Source organism: Manis javanica, chromosome 6 (assembly GCF_040802235.1).
Source record: "Manis javanica isolate MJ-LG chromosome 6, MJ_LKY, whole genome shotgun sequence".
NCBI classification, from domain to species: Eukaryota; Metazoa; Chordata; class Mammalia; order Pholidota; family Manidae; genus Manis; species Manis javanica.
The window spans coordinates 32,730,668-32,748,354 of NC_133161.1; the positions used below are offsets into that span (position 1 = coordinate 32,730,668).

Consider the following 17,687-nt stretch of genomic DNA (forward strand, 5'->3'; position numbering starts at 1 on the left):
CACACTCTGTCAAATACTTAGATACACATTTTCATATGGGTTTCCTTCCCTTTGTTTTCTTAACTATTATTTGCAGGTAAAACCATATTGTTTTTAATACTTTTTCCTTGATAATAACAAATGGCTTAGTTTTAACACATTTTTATAAATGTAAATAGATATCTCATATTTGATTATAGCTTGCTTAGCAAGATTTACTAGATGAGAGCCCTCTACTTCTACTTAAATCTTTATGTAGCAAGATGCAGTTTTAACAATTCATGTTTTAACCCACCACTTTCTCATAAGAATTCCATGAGGGATTTTTTTAATGACTTTTTCCATTCATAAGCTTATTCCCTTTTGTATAACCTTCACTTATAGTGCATATAGTTTTCAAAAACTTTGGTCCTCTGTAGAGTGTGAGGCATCTATTATTAATGAAATATTGGTGGATTTTTTTTTCTGAATTGTCTTGAGAGAATAGTGCTCTCTAACGCAGAAAAAAGAGTCCTTCAAAATGAGGTATTCTTACAGAAAAATCATTATATCCACATATGTTCATAAGATGCACTATTAAATTTAGCAGTCTCATCACATGTAAGCTTCAGATATTGTTGCTTTAATGCATTCCCTCACTACTTTGATAAAAGCCTTAAGATGTTGCCACTAGTTCTTTGATGATTTCCTCTGATGTTACAGTACCTTTCTTTTTTTTCTCAAAAAAAATCTGTTTTGCATAAACATGAGAAGTCAAGGCAGTTTGAGTTAACGAGTAAAAAGATTCAAGTTTTAGCGAGAATACATATATTGTGATCAGTCTCCTCACATATTATAGCCCTCTCTCTCAATGTAAGGAGGGTTTATTTTTTATTTCTGGAAAATATAACTATTAGGTTTAAAGAATCCCAAATAAATTATTCAGATTTATAATTTGAGATTTATTCAGCTATTTGATCCATTGAATTAATGAGATTTATTAATGGAACTTAGAGGGAGAAGGGTCATGTCGACTTAGATATGGACTTATTCTCACTCATTCTCCCCATCATCTGTGTCTGGCTCCTGAATGAGTCCTGCATTCTGTTAGACTCAGGAATGGATTGTTATTTTTAAATATTTAGTTCCAGCTTCCAAATCATTTGTTATAATTACATTTAATAAAATGTCATTGTGGATTACTTATTGTTCTCATAGTTAGCTTTAATATTTCTGCAGGGATGAACTATTAGCAAATTAATAATGAACTTAACTCTCCATTTTAACTACAAAGTTCTGCTTTCAACTACACTATAGTTAATAATATGGTATTGTATACTTGAAATTTTCTGAGAATATATCTTAAGTGCTCTCACAATGAAAAAAAGGATTAACTATGAGGTGATGGCTATTAATTATCTTGATCACAGTAATTATTTTACAATGATATATGCATATCAAATCATAAAATTATATACTATATATAAATTATATTTGTCAATTATTCCTCAGTAAAGCTGGAAAAAGTAAAATTAAAAAACACATAATGTTCAGAATTAATATAAGCCAAACAACTTCAGAATCACTTGTGATATGTGGTGATGACTATCTCATATTACTTCTTTTTATCAATGTCTTGTTGCCTACACTGTGAATGTTTCTCTAAGCCTAAGAAATCCACATACTTGTTTTCTCTTCATTTGCAATGCAATCCTTCTAATGCTTATGCCGTGTTATATATATTTTCAAAGCCAAACATGTTCTTCTGTGGCTCTATTCTAGAAAAGAATGCTATGCTACCAACTCTCAGGGGTACCTGTGTGATTGCATTTATCTCATTGTGCTAAAATGTCATTTTCATTTTGCTATCTATGCTCTGTGAGTTGATAATATAGACATCTAAAATCAAACTATTGTGTCTGATGCTTTTACCTGTTTTTTTACTTTAAAAAAAAATTAAGGTTACTGGGTGCCACTTCCGCTATTGTTCCTTCTTTTTCACCCTGTTGTGTCTCTCTAAAACCTGCTTCATGGCTTTGTATGATTGCCAGCAGAAGGTGAGCAGTTGTTAAGTCTGCATATCCTGCGAGAGCTGCATTTCTTGCTCCTTGTTTTGGATCTTGAAGCTCTGATTTGTAGGAGTTACTGTCACCAATACTGTATTATTTGTGCAGGTGTGTGTGTGTGTGTGTGCACGTGTGTGTATGTGTGTGGTGTACATCCTTTTTGTTTCAGCGCTGTCATCCCAAGAGCATAACAGAGATCATAGAACCTGTGAAATCCCTGGGATTTTAAAAGCTCACCTCTGCCTGCTTTGAGTTGAAACCAGACAATGAAGCTGTTTTCTACATGATTAGCAAGATGTACACAAGGAGAAAAGAAACCACCTCTGAGTACACCACTACTTGTTCTAGATTTTCAGACAGACCAGTGTGGTCTGCCAATTACCAGAGATCTTTTTCTCTTATTTAATGTAGGAAATTTTCAAGGGGCTGAATTTCCTAGTCTTCTAACTCATCATCTCTGAAGTGTGTAACCTTTCTTACCTTTTTAAATCACTGTGTTCCGTTACACATGCAAGCCAAGCACCTGGCACGGCTCTTGGCACATGTACACATGACCCAAAGTACTTGGATCTAAAGCTGATGCTTCACCATGGTTGTGCCTGTTTTATAATAGTTGGCCTATCTTCTCTAATGTTTTAGTTGGATATATTTTTACTTCTTTTTTTTCCCTTTTTATATCTTCCATTTTTTCTATGATTAGTTGCTAGCAAAATGAAAGGAAATGTTACTCAATGGGAAATGTAACACATACAAATGTCACCTGGAAAGATAAGGCGAGTCACAGAGCTTCTCCCCAAAATAATCAGGATATTTACGTGCTAGTCTAGATACAGCGTTATTTACATTTGGGGAAATATTTCAATTGACAGATTTAACAAATCTTTCCCATTTCAATGTTATGACAGGAGATGGATAGATACTCAAGCTACATGAAGCAAGTATCCTGGGAAATTAAGTATTAACATTCCCTTGAGCAAAACTGCTACTTAGTAAAAACGTATTCCATTTTAGATTTCCTAAGCCATGGTAGTATATCTAATTTATTTTGCCATTTGAGTTCTGTCAAAATAAAAGTGAACAGTCCAATCTGAATTCTTTAACCATTTGGCATAAGAATCACAATATTCTCACAAATGCAGAGGTCATGTATGAAGTCTGGCAAATCTGGGTTAAACCCTCTGAGATGAGTCCCAAATGGCAGCAGTAGGACTGGGAAAGTGGCTTGGAAAATGCAGGATGGTTGTCGTCAGCCGTGATGTCAGTGGCTCCAAGTGAATGTGCTATTGCGTCTCTGTGCTTGACCTGGGGTCTCAGCTGACCACCATAGCTCATTGCAATTTTGTTATTATAATAGATACTTAATCTGGAGAGAGAAAATAAATAAAAATAGATTTTTAAAAAATGAATAAAATGCACTTGTAAAACAAAAATATTAAAATATCAGGTCTTTCTATTTATAATTTCTGTTTCATATGTCCCTATAAATTTTTAAGGAAAAGCATATTTCACATGCTGATTTGGGTATTTATTTTGGCTTCTCTCTTCTGAACCCAAATGAGAGTAAAGTCTTATTAATAGAAAATATTAATCCTCCACCAACCCTCCCTCTCTGAGCAAATCTTGCTGGCTACTTCCTAAGAGACGAACAGTTAAAAAAAGACTATTCCTGCCAATGCAATCATTTTCTTGGGATTTGTTGACTCCTTAATGAAGTCACATGAACTTAATTTTCCTTCGTTTTATTCCCGTACCATGAATTTATACTGACCAAAGTGAATTTAAATACCTCTGACATTTCTTGTCACTGAGAGTATGTTATTCCTAGGAGAACATTTATATGTTGCCTTATTTTACTCTCTCTGTCCAGGTCACATCTAGATTTTGTAAGATTATTGCATATTACATCCTGTTTTACTTGAGGGAGAGGAGAATCTTACTCCCTTTTTTCCCCCTTCTATTTTTGTTTTACTTTGACAAAGTGTAGTTTTATTGTACTTAAAAGTGCCAATCAAAAATTATTCATCAAAATAAGTGTGCATTGATGATTCTTTTGTATGCATGGGCATTTTTTAAAACCTTTAAAGGAACAGAAAAAAGAAACCTCAAAATGGAAACATGGAAAAATATTCTGTTTTTTTTTCTTTCTTTACCTTGGATCTTATTACCCTTTCTGGACTTTCTTCCTTTAAAAATAATTGTATTTTTATCATTATTATAGTTTCCTTGGGAAAACTTTATGTCTGCTTTCAGCAAAATATGAATTTGTTAAATGTCTCAGTCATATTTTTATGCCCCTCTGAAAGATGACAATTTCTCCTTCACAGGTAGAATCTAAAATGTGTTTTTGCCAGAGATCTTAAGGACAAAAATCATAATAAGGATCTTAAGGATAAAAATCACTGATAAACACACAGACACTTATAGTTTTTCTTTTATTTTAGTTCTTATATCCCCAAATCATGATAGTTAAAATGATCATTTTCAACTATCTCTCTGTCCTGCCCTCCCCTATTCCTGTACCTAACTATCTCTTTTTATTTGTATTTCTGGTGAAATGTTTGGCATAAAGCTCTTGGCTTATTATTGGATGGACTGAATTTGTTTGTTAGGTGACATTATAGGAGAACTACTGTTTACTAAAGAATGATTCCCTGGAGAAAGTTGTTATGTTGAAGGCTATTAGGGGAGTGTTATAGTCATTGCTCCTAATAGCAAATACCCTAATGCTCTCTTCTGAGCACATGGGAGGACTGCAGTGTAATTTTCTCTGAACTAGGCATAGCTGTTGACAGTTTGGCCAGTGAATGGTGAACAGAAGTAATGAGTGTCACTTCCTGTAGAAGCTTTTAAGAACCTATATATGGTTCTCTACATCCTATTCTCTGCCTTAGTAGTGTTGAAAGCATCGATGGAGATGGAACCATTTTTATCCCAGGTCTTTGACTGTATGGAACAAAATTCCTTACCATTCCTTTCCAATCCACACTGGACTTGTAGAGTGTGAAATAACATTTTGTTTTTAGCACTGTTTTTTTGGAGTTGTTTGTACGACAGCATATGCCATCCTCCCTGTCTGACAGAGCGCAACTGTACAATTCTGGCAAGCTGTAGAAGACTTGTCATTTTTCTAATCTCTAGGGAGCTGCAGTGTCAATCATGGGAGGTGCCATCTCATTTGGAACATTCTAACATTACAAAGGAAGAAGCTTTACACTTCTATTTATTTTATGGATACTACGATGTCTGGTCTGAATAGAGCAGTGTTAAGATTAGATGGCAGCCTCCATGGGATATTTTTGATTTCTGGAATTTTATATATAATCATCTCTTCTCAATTTTAAATATACCTTCTCTTCTTTACCTTAAGGATTCATTACCTTCCAAATGCAAATGCTTTTGGGAGGGAGAATATTTTAAATCTTATCAGTCATTTATACCTTAGTGAATAAAGTATGTAATGAATTAATTAGAGTGTCTCCTAAAAATAGTTTTAGATAGTGGCAAAGTGGGAGATGATAAGGGATCATGGCACCTGTCTGGCAAAAGGGAAAAGACATAGAGATTGAATGCTAAAGACAAATTTTGCGTATTGCATAATTTTCTGAAGTGCTGGCTCTTTGTTTAATACGTTAGTGTATGCTAAGATTAAAAATAAGCTCTAGAGAATCTTAAAGCCCTTGGCATCAGAGAAGAATTAAATTATATCAATGCCTTAAAGGTTTCTAGGTACTCCTTGTTCTTCAAAACTGAGTTGGGGACAGGAAAACTTTGGGAAGTCATTTCATTCTCTTGATTGAATTTACCCATTTCTCATGGAGCAATGGTAAGTCCGTACACTTCTGCTGACACTGATGGATAGATGAATTCTGGTTTCTGAAGTTCACTGAAGTAGATGAAGAACATTTTAGAAGAGAAAAAGTACTACCATTGCAATTGTATAGTAATATGCACATTTTATACATGTTCCATAGCTCTCTTGCCTAGTTTGCTTCTTGTTAAGGACATAATAACTTTGGTAGAATAAAACTTCTGTGTACTTTTAAAATATATTTTTAAAGTTTACAAATATATTACTTGCTAGTGTGCTAGTGAAATAGTAGAAATCTAAATAAGTTTCAATGTTAGTATTCCAGTGGGATGAACTTGTATATATTAGATGTTCTCCAGTTCTTAAATATGAGAATTCAAGATCATATTTGGCATTTTTAGTGTTTATCTTAAAGTACTCAAAATACTATTCAGTCTGGAGTTATAATAAAAACAGGGAACATTCACTTTCTAGTGTCTGCACTTCCCAAAACTGCTAATGAAGTCAGACTTCTGAATAATCAATGCCAATTATTTGCTAAGTGACTTAATTATAATACAAATCTCTCTAAAAGTACAATTCCTGTTCATAAGTGACATATAAATTCCAGCTCCATATACTTACATCTGATTTTGTTTGCTTTTTTCCTATGGTAATATTGATCTTCGGGTTCCTTTCCTAACTCTTAGGAAACATTTTTTGATTTATTTGATTCCTTTTTAAAAGAGAAGCCAGCTTCTTCAGTGTTTATCAGATTGGAATTGTTTCATAAATTAATGATTGTCTATAACAAGGGTACTTGTTGGTAAGGAAAAAGGACTACTTATGACTATGAAGATCCTCAACATCCCAGGTGTACATGTATAAAATCAATTGCCATTAAAAGGATTTAGAAATAATCTTTATCTTTTATCTTTTATGTTTGAGACTTCAGTGAAAGTAATCTGAAAAAACAATGAATGCATTATTTTTCCCTTTTGAAAGGCTAATATGCCATCTTCTCCTGATTTTAACTCACATTTGAAACTGCTTCAGAATGAATTAGAGTTTCAAATACATTTGTATGAATCAGAAGACAAGTTTTGAGAGTATTACTCTATGGGCATACTTCCATCACATTTTGGGAAGAAATAGCATATTGAAATAAGAAATGCCATGGAAGTAGAGATTGCTTCTAAAGTTACACATACGTGGGGGCACTGACATAATCAATAGTAGATAATGCTTAAATTAAATAGTGTTTAAGTTAAAAAATATTGAGATCATACAGGAAAAATATTGTTGCTTACCAATGGCAGGAGAAGCAGACTCGTAAAATAGTTCTACAAGTAAATATGCCCATATAGTAATACTCTCAAAACTTACCTTCTGTTTCATACAAGTGTATTTTAAATTCTAATTCAATCTGAAGTAGTTTCTAATGTGAGTTAAAATCCCAAGTGTTTCTCTTTCTTAACAGTGTTCCTTATTAATCTTGGTTTTTTTACATTTCTAATATTAATCTAAGTCAAAGTTTTACTCAAAATTAAATATTTACTCCTTCCCATCACATTAGTAGATATAAATATATAACATCAGAAAATGTAAGATGACTCAAAACTTGCTATTACTAATGAAAACTTTTTAAATTTAGTAGTTTTACAGTTCTTTAAGCAAAACATAAAATACTGAGATATTTTTACATAACTTCCACTCCTTGACAAATATAAATATTGATTTAATTAATAGAAAAATATCTAATCAATTAATCCCTAATTAATCAACAAAGGCAAAGAAATTTGAATGTAACCTTTGCATGAAACTCCAGTAATTAATATGAACATTTTGCTTCATGTGTTTTTTTAAATACAGGTAAAATAAGCAAGTGGTGTAACTTATAGAATGAATGTAAAACTTCATAGCACAAATTAAAGTGTGGAAACAAAGTTGTATGCTTAGATTCTTAAAGTTCATGCAGATAACTACTATATAAAATGAGACCTCTTCAGGAGTTTCATTTTTAAAGGCAGTCAGTGATCAATGCCCATGTGCCTTAAAAACACAGATCACACTGTGATAGGAAAAATAATAAAAATAAAAATTAGCAATGTCTGAGCTGAATCGTATATTTTTCATCTACCTGGGAAGACAATTTCCATCTTGTCCAAGAACATTTTATCTTGGAGTCTCTTTTGAGATCAAAATCATATGTAAGGAAAATGTGATTGTGGAAAATATGGGAAATTTGATTGCAAAAGGTCAAAATCTTTTACTACTCTAAACAAAACTGAAACTTCTTAAAAACTGAAAATAGGTGCAGGTCAGGTTGTTGAAGAAATGTTAAATGTGTGACATAAAATGTTGCAATAAATGTGGAGTCTCAGTAGTCCATTTTGATAGCAACCATATACTGCTTATATATATTCTGGGAAGAAGTGTCAGCTATGGGGCAAGAATGGGATCAACGAGAGCTTTTCCTGTGGCCACATCGCTGCGCGGTAGTCTTGTTAGAGTGCTGTTCCTCAAATTGGTAGTGTATTTCAGATACAGAAAGGAAGTCCCCCTACTTGAAACTGCTGTGTCATTTCTTCTTCCTTAACTGAAATTCCAGCCAAGGTTCAGGAAATGCCCTAATGAGCCACTTCTCTTTTCTCTTTCCTCAACTAAGTGGATTCCAACCAGCCCCAAATTCTCATTATTCATGATCAGATCTGTTACTTCGTCTGTCTCTTTTGGCATGGTGCTTACGTTATGGAGGGGGATTGTAACTCGGTGCTGTTTGTAGAGGTGATAACACTGATAGAATCCAGTCATTTCTGGTAGGTAACTAAACTGGCAGGTTACTTTCCTGTACTTTAAACAAACTATGAAGACAAGTCTAATGAATACCGATTACTCTGACATCTGTGGCTTGCTTATAATTACGGTTTCATCTTGCATGATCAGAAGGTATCAATATATTAGAGTAGTTGAGCTGTGATTTGCTGTAATTTGGGTAAAATATATCTGAAATGATATTAATGTCTAATTTTAATCAAAATGTAGAAATCACTGTTTTAGTTCATGATAACTGAAGCAATTTCTTTTTCCAGTTTAATATTCTTGGATATTTACTAAATTGGAACAACTTAACCTTTTATTGCATTTATATATTATTTTATGAATAAACGTTGATTTCTGTTTACATTTTAGCAATATATATTTTATTGGCTTTTAAAGGTAAGAAAATATGAATACTGTTCATAGCAGAAATAAAGCCAGATTGTACTTGAGTGAATTTATTTTCCCAGGGTTAAAAATTGTTGTGTTTTTTTATGAAGATTTGGACAAAAGTTTATGTAGGGGATGTCAAAAGCAATAATGTTTTATAGTAATAGCTTTCAATTTTAATAATTAGTAGAATTATAGTAGGGACTTAAAGATTATTTATATATCTGTATATACAGACACACATATAAACAAACATGTTTAATATGAATTATAATATCATACTTTCAATATTGTCCTAATATGTTTCATTAAAATAGACATTTTGAGAAAAAAATGAACCTGAGGTAATTTTTAATTCATTGTGGAGAGCTTATTAGTAACTTATTTACTAGAAACTTCACTTAACATTAAGAGTCTTTAAAATAACCTTCACAATTTTTTCCTGTGCAGACACCTTGTCAACAAGGCAAAGTGAAACAGCATGTGGAGCTCATTATCAAGATTCTTCAGACAATTCTGCTCACTTCTATTTTAGATGAATCTGAGCATAGCTTTATACTTTCAAGTAGTTTTTGAATACTAAACCTTCCACTTTTTGGGGGTGAAACTACCTTAAATATGCCAAACCTTGTGATCTCCATTTTGAGAAAAAGAATCCTTTTTAGCTATGAGACAAACAGAACATGTATAATTTTCACGTCTGTTTCTTCGTTTTTTATTATCATTTCTAAAATTTTCAGTTTCATTACAAAGCAGTAGAAGAGTTCAATGTAGGAGTATATTGTTGAAGTGAAACTGGGAGCTGATGTAAAAAATGAAATAAGCTGATTTCTTAAAAGTCACCTTAATTTTAAGGACTGTGGCAAACAGTTTGATATAAGTTCTAGACGGCCAAAATAATTAGGATGCACTTAAATATGATGCAAATTTCTAACATCAGTGAAATTTTCAGAAACTGTGATAATTAACACACTGGAGGTAGAAAATGATTTTGAAAACAGTGGTCTGAATAGAAAAGAGAAATAAGGAAAGGAGAAACTGAAAGAAATTAATATTCTTACACAACAATTTAAAATAATGAAATATGTTTCAAAGAAAATAATGATGGCTATTGATAAAATAATCATCATATTATACATGTGGAAATGCAGTCATTCAATTCTTTACAAATCAATGCATAAACAAAATTATCTGAAATTAGCTAAACATGCCATATTCTTCTTTGCAGGCAGATTTAATTAACTTGTACAGTAAAAAGCACTGGAGTAAGCAATGGAGCAATAGCAGATTTAGAGAGGTGATTTTTATAAATAGCAGATTGGAAATTTTATATATTTAAATTTTATACCATAAGCAAAACAAAACAAATTGAATGTATGGTGCAAAATGTGGTTTCCATTCAGGCTTTACTGATTATTTCACTAAGATGTGTAAGAAGAGTCTGGGAGACAGAGCAGAGGATGTATGAGGAAAGCAGGAAGAATCATAGGTCCCCAAAAACATACCTGGGGAGGAAACCTTAACAGTCGTCTTGTAGAAAGACTGAGCAGCAAAATACTATTGTATAAAAAAATTCCTTTTTTATACAGTTGTGAATTACCAGCTAGTAAAGTAATCTGTGGGTTGGGATGCAGGTGTTTAGAGATAAATCAACATTTGGCAGACATCACTTTGCCTATGAGAGCTTAGTTGATGATAGATAATTTTGTGATTCCATTAAATTATATTTATTAGAACATTAAAAGTCTTGGTCACTCACTCATCAACAAAAGGAATAGAATGAGAATGTAGTCACAGGTAGTTTATGTTAAACATTAGAAAAATTGGGAGAATCTGTATTATTGAAAAGTGAAATAGTAAGATAGGTTGTGGAATTTGACCAGTTTTAAGAAAAGATTGCTCAAGGAGAGAAAGCCCTTGTCCTTGATTATGCCATCGCTCTCAGGATTCAGTAGGAGGTTGAGCCTAAGGACCTTAAAGATCCAATAGGTGACTGTTTTCTCTAGGTTTGAAAGAGTAAGTGAAAATTCGAAAATAGAACTAAAAAAGGCAATTGAAGTGATTGAGTCCAGGAAATAGAGACTGAATTTTAATAAGGATTCCCATGCTCCTTTTTATTCATTCCTAAGAGTTGCCATGGAAGAGGATTTCCAAATCATCTCTCACCTTCCCTGAAACATTCCTGCTTACCGGAACAGATTGTGATTCACTTTCTAGCTCCCTCCAGTGGGCCAGAGAATTTCTTCTATCCCTCCCTTAGTTTCTTCTTCTATTGTTTTGTGAACATGTTTCTCTTACAGAAGTTCATGTGCATATGAAAAAATTGAGTTCTGGAAGATATTCAGCTTCTCTAGATGTATTTCCATCCGAATAAAAATTTGAGCCAGTACTTTCCATTTAGTCAGATATTTTGTTGTGATCTTCTTCCCACCCCTTTGCCAAAACTCATTCTATTAAATATCTTTCCCCACTCCTCCAAAATTTAGACTAGTACTTACTACACTGAAAATCTGTCTGTGATGATCTCAGCTAGTGTCTGCAAGGAATTTCTCAGTAGCTGAGATGTTTATACTCTCTTGCTCCCTTTGATCCGTGCAGATTTGAGAGGATTTCAACCTACTGCGCCAGCTGAGGTCTGCAACAGCAGCATTCTTCACTATCAGACTTAAAGTTCTGGTAAATTTTAGGCTTCTCCTTAATTAACCTTAGGCTAAGAGGCATTCCTATAGGCATAACCTCACATGTTTTTCTCCTTTTAATCAATCACTTTACCTCGTTTATAGCTTATGATTTTCCATTATGTATGCAAGGCACTTTTCACATGATGGATCATTTGCTCTTTCCATCAAAATTTTAACTACCATTAAAGATTTCTTCTATATGTATTCAACCTCCTTTACATTCTCTCTGCTCTCAAATTTTAAAACATCTATTGTTGTTTTCATTGGAGACAACCATTATTTTCTTATTACCTTTGAACAGTGTTTGGAAATCTCTGAGCATACCCACTCTAGGAGTAGGAACAAACCAGTGAGTGAGAGTGCCCAGTGAGGTGACTGATGACACCATCCTCTGGAGAAGGTGCAGAGTGTATGATATTGCCTTGATCAATTAATATCTATGTAAGTTTGGTTAAGTTGGAGGTGACAGGTAGAAGAGTGTACAGGTGTCACAGGAGGTTTTGAGGATGCTAAGATGCATATGATGTGATACCTGCCAACACCCAGTTAAGGCATCTCGACAATTAATTGCATGACAGTAGTTATAATAAAGTTATATGAGTTCTCTATGGTTCTGGGGGTTGGGGAAGGGTTCAAGAGATGACAGCTGAAGTACATCTTGAAAAATAATTAGCTATTCTCTAGGCAGGCAAAGGGTAGGAGAAAGGCATGGACCGAAAGACTATGCAGACCATGTGCACAGCGGTGGAAAGCATAGCACAATCAGGGCTCTTTGATTAGAGCTTGGCATCACTATGGGGAATGACATAACAAAATAAGGCTGGAAAGGTAGAGTCAGACCATCAGAACTATGCTTTTAAAGGTAGGATTTTAACAAGAAGAGTAGCTTGATCTGATTGCATTTTAGCAGGACATCTGGAACACAGATTGAAGGGATGAAAGGCTAGAGTCATTAGCTTTAGGTTTTGTTTACAGAGTGCTCCTGTATCTGCTGTAAGATAGCAAGGATGAGGATGTGTCTCTGGTAACACGCAGAGTGGTTACATCTCTGGCAAGAACAGAAGGCCAGTGCTTTTCTAAAAATTCCATAGAATCTACTTCATAAGAAAATCAAAGGTGGTAGAGTGTGCCATTTTCTGCTGTAGAAATAATCACCTAAAGTGAACGTGCAATAGTGCCTCAACCAGTGGTCTAAGCAAATATTTGCAAATGATTCTGTGATTTCTTTGTGGTTGCTTGGTTTAGTGCTGATAGAACAAGCTGAAATAGGAAGTCAGAAATTCAGCATTTTTAGCTTGCTACTATCTTGCCATGTGACTTTGAGTAAGTGTGTGTGTGTGTGTGTGTGTGTGTTTGCTGAATATTTTAAGTTGAATTAATGTCTATTGTGGAGGAGAGTGAAAGGCTGACTGTGAAAGATGCCGGGTCTGGTGGTGGTAAAGTTTAGGTCTCCTGTGCCTAAATAGTAGCTCTAAATTTACTCCTGGGATATCGAACTTAGATTGGATGTGGGAGCTCTAAGATTGCAAATCCAGGTCACAGCCCAAAGGGGGAGGACCTTTCTCTTCCCTATGGGATTCTTGATCTCACATTTCTGACAGATTTTCAGAGCATGAAACATAACCATGGGCTATTTTCTCATATATCTGGCCTTTTTTCTTCGTTTCCTCAATATCCTCTCCTGAAAATAGCCTCAGAGGATTCTGCACTTAGGACAGCGCTTTCAGAGCAAAATAAAGTAGATAATGAAACAACTCTGCATAATTTGGGAAGTAACCTTTAGTTGTTATTTTTTCATAGGTCACCTTCACTTTTCCATGCTTTCTAAAAAGAAAATTGCTAATTCATTCACATTTCTATTTGTTTCAGTATAAAACACTGGTTGTACTAAGTAGTATCTAAATTCACTTACAATCAGTCTTACTGAATCCACCCAGTGAAATGTAACTCCCAATGTAATACCCAGTATAACACCCAAATGTAACACCCAGTGAAAACACACTCCAAACTTTTGACCAGTTGCTTAAAATGTACTTATCTAAATACAAAATAGCAAGAACAAAATAGCAAGCAAAGATATTCTAAAATATGCTAAGAGAAGGAAAGGATTTATAAAATAAATGGCCTAAGTCCTCTACTGAGGAATAAAAGGGTGACAGTGGATGTTAACTACTGCTGCTTGAGAAGCAGTCATCTTAGAAGAGTTTTTATGAGTATCAAAATTAACTGAATTGCAGGAAATCTCTTCTCAACAGTTAAAATAGCAGACATTGATTGGGCTCTTATCAAGGGCTAACGGCTTTGCTTGTTATCACCTCCTTGGAGCCTGACAATACCCTTGAAGTGTTATCTCCATTGTTCCCAGAGGAAAGCATGGTTTGCAGAGGACAGGTAGCTTTCCCCGAGGTAACCACGGAGTTTAAGTGATGGGCCGAGGACTTGAACATAGGTCTGATGGTGCTTAGACCTATGTATATTATCTAATCTTTTCTTGGTCACTTTTAAATTTAAACTTTATCTTTGTTGCTCTGTTTCATTCATTTTGAACAAGATCCCATCTTTATAACAGAGAAGGGGAAACAGTTCAAGGGAGAAGGTTTTGGGGAAATCAGAAACCACAGCTATACTAAAAATGGTTCCTAGGCTTACACATGGATAATGAGGTCTTTGACTGTATTAGATTTGCAAAAATAGCAGTTGCAGAGAGTAACAAGGGACTAGAATGTATAGCTATTTCATAAAAGAAAGGGGTACAGTGAAGAGACTCATTAATGTTGAAGCAGCAGATGGATAACCAGTGACAAATATCAAGTAGATTTGCTTCAGTTTGGTCAAAGAAAGGTCATTGATTATCTGTGGTTAAACTGGTTCACAGAGGCCAGGTCTCCACTAAAAAAGGGGAATTAATCGCTTCCATTCCCCACTAATTGCCTCAACATTTCCCTTTGCTTTGTCATCAGAGATTTGGCCGGAGATGCAGAAAGTCAAAAGTCAGAATGTGATGGAATCTACATAAAAGGAGAATCTGAGGAGACCAAATTATGGCATTTGGTGTAATAATTATAATGATATTTAGCATTTTTCCCAGGGAGTGCTGTGGATTTTTAGAGACCTTTTCAATCTTTAATCAGACCATAGGGCACATTTAAGAGAGTTCACTGTTTTTATTTCCATCTAGAGGATAAGGCATCACAGAGAGATGAGCTGACCTAGGGCGAGTCTCCCGAGATGTTAAATCCTGTGTGTTGGATTATACCCTCCTATGTTGAGTTTTAGCAGGAAACCTGGGCTCTTCCCAAAGGTATCATTCATTCATGCTTCTTCAGAGTCTTTAGGTTTTTTGCACATTAACATCTGAGATTCCCACCTCTATCAATGACAGAAAAAATCACCCATGAAAACAGCATTAAATGGTTTTGATATTACAATTGCTTAGTTTTCAGGCTATTAATTGATGCTCCTGCCATCTTCTATTAGACATTCTATTTTGTATTTGTTGAATCAACCAGTCTTTGAAATCCTGTCCAGCTCTAATTCCTTAGGAATATTTGAGTTTAATATATATTTCTAGATACTTTCTTTTGGACACAAAGTGACAGGGTAGAAAGTGGAAAGAACATGGGCTGTAGATACGATAGGTCAGTGTTCAATCATACTGGCTCCTCTGCTTAACTTATAATACCTTCAGAGGCCTAAAGGGTAAATGTTTCTCTTTAGGAAATACCAAACCTGCAATATCAACTACTTTTCTCTGCTGGAAGAGCCAGAAATGTTATTATTAATTAGATAGTTGTTACATTACAGACTCTTAGAAACTGTGAATGTTAGGAGCATAGGTTTTAAAGTAAGATGGTTAGGGTTCAAAACCCAGTCTGTCAAAACCAGCTCTTTCATCCTAGACAGGCCATGTGATTTGATTGAAGCTCAGTGACTTCATGTGTAAACTTGATATACCTCACTGGGTTCAGGGTTATTAAATGAGATAGTGAGGGTAAATCTCTTAGTTCATTGCTGCACAGAGGAACCTAGAAACCTTAGCCATATACTTATTAGCATTGTTATTAGAAATTATAAATATACTAAATGAAAAAACTATTAATTGGGGAAAGACTTAAATATAAGACACTGGTATAAAAAAAGTCTATTATTTTATTAAAATAACTGTATTTGAACAAGATGCTCTTACAGTTATGGTGAACTTGAGCTGGACCATCTCCCTCTAGTCAGATGCCTTTGGATAACCAGTCTTCCTTATGCTACCCTCTGCGAGGTAAATAGTATCATGTGCCCATTGTACAGACAAGGGTCTTTACACACCGGGAGGGAAATATCTGGCCCAAAGGCACACAGCTTGTCAATGAGGACCCAGGTTGGAACCAGGTGGGCTGATTCCAAAACCAGCAATCCTGTTACTCTAACAATGCTTTTGAAACATCAGACTGCAATTCAAGGTTGCCATTTGTGCAAGTTGAGAAATTAAATTGCCCTCACCCCCGTTTTTAAATTAATTAAGGGGATTCTTCAAGATTATCTTTCTTCTGACAAAAATGGCTATTCACACTAAGAATGGAAAACCACTGTCAACAGTGACATCTATGTCACCGAACATTCAATGGGTTCTAAGTGTTTTAATTTAATCTCAAAAAGTACAACTAGCTTATTCCCTTGTCAGGACACATGGCTCAGTCCTCTAACCAATGAATGTTAGGAGTGCATAGATCCTTTCTGTGCCCACAGTGCTTTCTCTTGTCTGGCCCTTGCCCTGACTCCCTTCTGTAGCTCTCAGGCAGGGCCAGTGAGACTTCTCTCCCTAGTGCAGAAGCTGAGGACTAGCTCTGAAGAGAGCCCCAATTGTCAAATAGTTGCGTACAACTTTTTGACTTGTTTCTCACAAGCAATGTAACTTAATAAAACTCCTTTCAAATATATAAATAAGGCACACATACTGACTCAGGAAGAGTTAAGACTGTGCATACGTGGGAAACATGGTTTGACTGTTTTGATTAACTTGACTGCACAAATCAGTCAAAAAGTAATCACCAGTTAAGCAAACCATTTTGACAGATTTTTGGCCCACTGTGCCTGCTTATTTGACTGGCTTGCCTGTCAGGTTGAAGTGGTCTGACTGGAGACAGTCTAACTGGGAGATTTAACTTTGGAACACGTGGATGTCCGTATACCAGAATTTATTTTCAATATCTTTATTTGAAATCAGTACCTATTTTCCTGGGACCAGTAAGAGAAGTTTGAAAGTGACACATGGCAGCATTTGACTTGCCTCCTGCTAGAGCTAGCAATATATTTATAGGCTACAAAACAATCACATTTTTCCCTATGCACATATAGAGTTTAATATTATTGAAACTCTATCCTAACTTGGTCAAGTCCAAATAGGGTATCATATTCTCTTACTCTTCTGAAGGGTTGGTGATAGGTATATGACAGCAAATAACTTCTGAGATATCAGGTTACCAATTCAGTCATTAGTAAGTGACGGTAAGGCAAAGTTGACCTTGCCACTGATAGTAGTCTTTCTAAGAAGGATTTATGAGAGAAATAAATAAATAAATAAAACACTGCACAAAACTTTTGATGAGAGGCTAGAGAATCTGGTGGACATTATTATTTGAGCTACTTTTTGAAAGCAAGCCCCTATGTATATCTATGTTTCTGTTCCTTTAAAAAAATTTACTTTGAAATGAGCTCCCAGATTTGGGCAAGACAAAAAAAAACCCAAAAACATCACCGTAAGGATGGAAAGAATGATTTATTCTTACATTATAGTGTTCAACTTTATGGGGAGAACATAACGAGGTTATTGTCTGTGCTAAGCACATGTTTATAAGGTCTAGTTCATGTTGGTTGAATATTGCTATGTATTTACTTTGAGAACTTGAAATATCCTGTTATTGTTTGAATGACTTTTTCATGTACTGCTCTTTAGCTCTCCTAAAATTTGAACTTTCCCCATGGAAATGTTTTGTA

General features: G+C 34.7%; 1 protein-coding gene across 7 annotated transcripts in view; it reads left to right on the forward strand.

Annotated features, from left to right (window-relative positions):
• Positions 1-17,687, forward strand: part of TFEC (transcription factor EC) — a 629,038-nt gene that overhangs the window by 550,578 nt on the left and 60,773 nt on the right. The window contains exon 1 of one of the 7 annotated variants that reach the window (XM_017652842.3): positions 8,486-8,630. The exons of 4 other annotated variants lie outside the window; for them this stretch is intronic. The gene's annotated coding sequence lies outside the window, so the exon portion shown is untranslated. Of the gene's footprint in view, positions 1-8,485; positions 8,631-17,687 lie in introns of those variants that run through there. 2 more of the 7 variants (XM_073238559.1, XM_017652843.3) reach the window with 2 other exon arrangements.